Raw genomic sequence first — 4547 nt, 5'->3', positions numbered from 1 at the left:
CTCACTGTGTAACTGGCTGGCTCAAACTCATGAAGATATGCTTGCCTCTGTCTCCAAAGTACTGTAATTAAAGATGTGTACTACCACATCCAGTTCCTTTATTTTTATACAGTTATAACTTCATAAAGTCTTTAAAAGATGCATTTTATTTTTACATGTGTACATGTCTGTCTGTCTGTGTATTTCATGTATTTGCAGGTAGCTACATAGGTCAGAATGGGTGTGTCAGATACCCTACACATGGATCTATAGGTGGTTGTAAACAACTGATGTCAGTCCTAGGATTCAAACTCAATTCCTCTGAAAAAGCATGAAGTGCCCTTAATCTCTCTAGCCCACTCATGAATTTTTATAGTAACTGAAAATTACATACACGACTAACATTTTACACTCATATCAGCCTTTTGGATTTTTTTTCTTTTATACTCTTTTTTGGTCATCTCCATTTTTTTTTGAATTTTTGCAATTTTCACACAATATAGTTTGATAGTATTGAGATTACCCCTCCATAGCCGCACCCCCTTTTATTGCCTTTTTCCCACTTTAATGTACTCTATATAATAAGGCCTACAGAGTCTAATTTTTGTTTCCAAATGTTCTTGAATATGGGTCTATCCACTGGAGCCTGGTGAACCTATCAAAACTTCCATCCTTGAAAAAGACTGTCTCTCCCCCTACCAGCAGCCATCGGTTACCAAAATTTTCTTAGGTTGGGTTGGGGGTCTTTTACCCACTTCTCTATACCTATGCTGGGATTTTGTCTGGGTTGAGCTTACATGGGATTTGTGCATGCTGTCACCATTGCTGAGAGCTCATACAAGTAACTGAGCAGCTGTCTGGAAAATTCTGTTTCCTTGTGGTTATCCACCACCTCTCGCTTGTATGATCTTTCTGCCCCTCTTCTGCAGTGATCCCTAAGCCTTGGGAGGCACAAGTTTGATATAGGTGTCCTATTCAGGGATAAGCACTCTGCAGTCACTTGTTCTCTGCACAGTGGCCAGTTGAAGGTTTATGTGTTAATCACCATCTGCTGCTTAATAAAACTTCTCTGGTGGGAGCTGAGAGATGCAGCAATCTATGGATATAACAATGTCATTATAAATCAGTTTAATATGATATTTAGTAGAAAACTAGTATTAGACTCCCCCTATGTCCTGTGACTTATCTAACCTCAGGTTCTTAAGCCTGCTATCAATGTCAGGCATGGGCTCCATCTCAAGAAGTGGTTGGTTGCTCCCATAATATTTGTTCCACTATTGCACCAGTGGGAATATCTTGCCAGTCTTTGTAGTTCACAGGATTCACAGCTGGGTAAGTGTGCTAGATGGTTTTAGTTGTCAACTTGACACACCTGGGTAGAGGGAATCTCAATTGAGGAATCGCTTCCATTGGATTGGCCTGTGGCCACATTTGATTGGCCTGTGGCCACATTTGTGAGGCATTTTCTTGACTGTTGAGTGACATGGGAGAGTACTGCCAGCCCACTGTGGGAAGTGCCACCCCTGGGCAGGTTGTCCTGTAATGTATAAGAAAGCAGGCTGAGTATGGGCCAGGGGAGCAAGCCAGTAAGCAGTATTCCTCTATGGTATGTGATCCAGTTTCCTGACCCAAGGTTGGCTTCCCTTGATGAAGGACTGTGCCACAAGCCAAATAAACCCTTTCCTCCTCAAGTTGGTTCTGATCAGTGTTTTTGTTACAGCAATAGAAAGCTAAACTAAGACAGTAAGGTTGATGATTATCTTTTCCTTCCAGTAGCATACATAGCACCTTCCAGCACTATGAACACTAGCCAGTAGAGATGAGGCTCTGAAGTCAGCACCAGCTTGATTTCTCTCTATTCTATAGCTCATGTATGTAGTATCGTCAGCAATAAGGGCTTAGCATCCATTTTAGGTGGGTATCCAAGAGCAGGGGCAATGGCCAGTATTGTTTGAGGGTCCATCAGATCCCAGGTCAACATTTTCTAGAGAGGGAGTCCATTCCTGGCATTGAGGATTCTGTTTCATTACCTTATGATGTCCAGAAGAGTAATGTCCCCCTGTTATAGGGAAACTTCTTTCAATCTCTTTTTATCATGTATATGTATAAACTTTAAGAAGCTTCTATAGTGGTAGGTTTCCATATAGCTTTTTCTAAATGCCTTTAGTGTTACTTATCTCTCCCCAAACCCTGTCTTCTCTCCTGCCCTTCCACTTCCCAACCCATTTGACCTTTCCTATTCTAATGTTCCCCTTTCCCCTTCATATACCTTCATTCTAGATGCCTCTCAGGATTCACACACACACACACACACACACACACACACACATGCACGCACATACACACACGACACACGCATGCATGTACACACAGAGCCGTGGTTGTTTATTAGATTCCCGACCTCCCTGAATTTTCAAATTGAAACATGCATATCTAAGATTTTGAAGCTAGCATCCACCTATGAGAAAGAACATATGCATCTTTCTGGGTCTAGGTTACCTCACTCAGGATGATATTGCCTATTCCATCTATCTGCTGGCAAATTTCTTCTTTGATTTTATTAAAAATATTTTCTGAGGGCTGGAGAGATGGCTCAGTAGTTAAGACCATTGGCTGCTCTTGCAGAGGGCCTGGGTTCAATCCCCAGCACCCACATAGTGGCTAACAACTGTCCATAACTCCAGTTCCAGGGGATTTAACACCTTCTTCTGACCTCCTTGGGCACTGCATGACATGGGTGCACTTATAGACATGCAGGCAATACACTCATCTACATAAAATAAAAAGAATATATAAAATATATTTTAGGCACCAGACCAATGTGACTGACTTTAAATATATATTTTCTGAGCCTTTGACCTGGGTTTCTTTTCTTTCTATGCCCATGATTCATGGGTTTGGTTTTTTTTTTTTTACAGTGTTCCAAAGGTCTTGCATATTCCATTCCTAAGTTATCTTAGATTTGATATTTTGTTTGATTGTGATCCATTTCTGCAAGCTTGTATTCAAGATCTGACATTCTCTGCCCCATTTCCTCTACTTCATTTTTGCTTCTATCCTCTAAGGTTTTCGTTTGAGCACCTGAATTTGTTATTTCAAGTTTTATTTCAGTTTGACTTTTCTTCAGAAATACTATCTCTTTACTGGATTCTAGTTTCATATTTTGAACTGTTTTTAGTTATTTCGTTCAATGATTTGCTGTGTTTTCATGATCTTCATTCAGTTTTTATTCATATCCTCTTTGAGTTTCTAGAACATAAGTATAATTGCTATTTTGAAACCATTATCTTGTGCATTCACTTGGTTGTCATTCTCAAGAAACATTACAATGGGGTTGTTAATTTCTGAAGTAGCCACATTGTCTTGGTTATTCATGTTGTCTTTTTTCATTGAGACCTAGACATCTGGATTTGTGGGGTGGTGTTTCTCGGTATGGGTAAGCGATCTTGTCCTTGTTGAATGTTTGTATCCTGTTTGTTGTTTCTCCAACTTCTCAGGTTATGGCCAAGCTGCTGTTCAGTTTTGGGGCTATATTATGATGATGTAAAATCAAGGTGATAAGGCTCAGTGGTTAAGAACACTGACTCTTCCTGCAGAAGATCCAGGTTTGAATCCTACCACCCACATGACAGCAAACAATTGTCTGTAGCTCCAGTTCCAGGGGATCCAATGGATTCTTCTGTCCTCTGTGGACATTGCATGACACAGGTGCACTTACATACATGCAGGGAATATATGAATACACATAAAACAAAAATAAATAAAATATATTTTTTTAAATGGAGTGAAAGATGTGCTCTTGGTTCAGCTACAGATAGGTGCAACTTTTGAGCTAAAATTTCAGGATTGACTGCACTGGATCTGGATCAGCTGGGTGGAATGGGGCCACTAGGTGAGCAGGTTGACTTGTAGGTTGGGACATGAGTTCACAGGTCTGGGGCACTGCAGAGCTCAGACAACAGGGTACAGGGAGTGCTCAGGAACAGAGTTCTAAGACCACAAGTCTTGGGCAAGGAAGATCCTAGAGGCTCAGGCTAGGCTAAGAGTTGAGATTGAGGAGAGTGATTCACCCTGCCAAGGCTGGAGAGGCATGTAGATCCAGGATGGGATAAGATCCCATGACCCAAGGAGGTCTGAGCACTAAGATGGCAGGTCACTAGGCAGCCTCAAGAATGGAGCTCCAGACCCTAAGTCTGGGGCAGGGAAGGATCCTAAAGACCTGAGAGGTGAGATGGCAGCCAGTGACTCCTCTTTTGATGTTCTTGATTTTCTAATATCTAAATTCATGTTACAAATAATTGGGAAGAGTCTACATGGGAACAAAAATTATGTGTATGTCTGTTTCTATGTGTAGGTATGTGCACTTAAGTGCAGCTGCCCACAGAGGTGACAGAAAGGCATTGGATCCCCTCCAGCTGTAGTTACAGGTGGCTACCCAGCTAGCCTGGAACTCACTATGTAGACCAGGCAGGCCTGGAACTCACAGAGATCCACCTGCCTCTGCAACAACAGGTGTGCGCCACCGCATTTGGCAAGCAAATTAATTTTGAGAAGTAAAATGAATGACT

The sequence above is a fragment of the Nannospalax galili genome, unplaced genomic scaffold, assembly GCF_000622305.1.
Source record: "Nannospalax galili isolate Female #2095 unplaced genomic scaffold, S.galili_v1.0 scaffold1519, whole genome shotgun sequence".
Taxonomy (NCBI): domain Eukaryota; kingdom Metazoa; phylum Chordata; class Mammalia; order Rodentia; family Spalacidae; genus Nannospalax; species Nannospalax galili.
The sequence above is the reverse complement of the archived record's forward strand: the minus strand, read 5'-3'. Positions refer to the sequence as shown.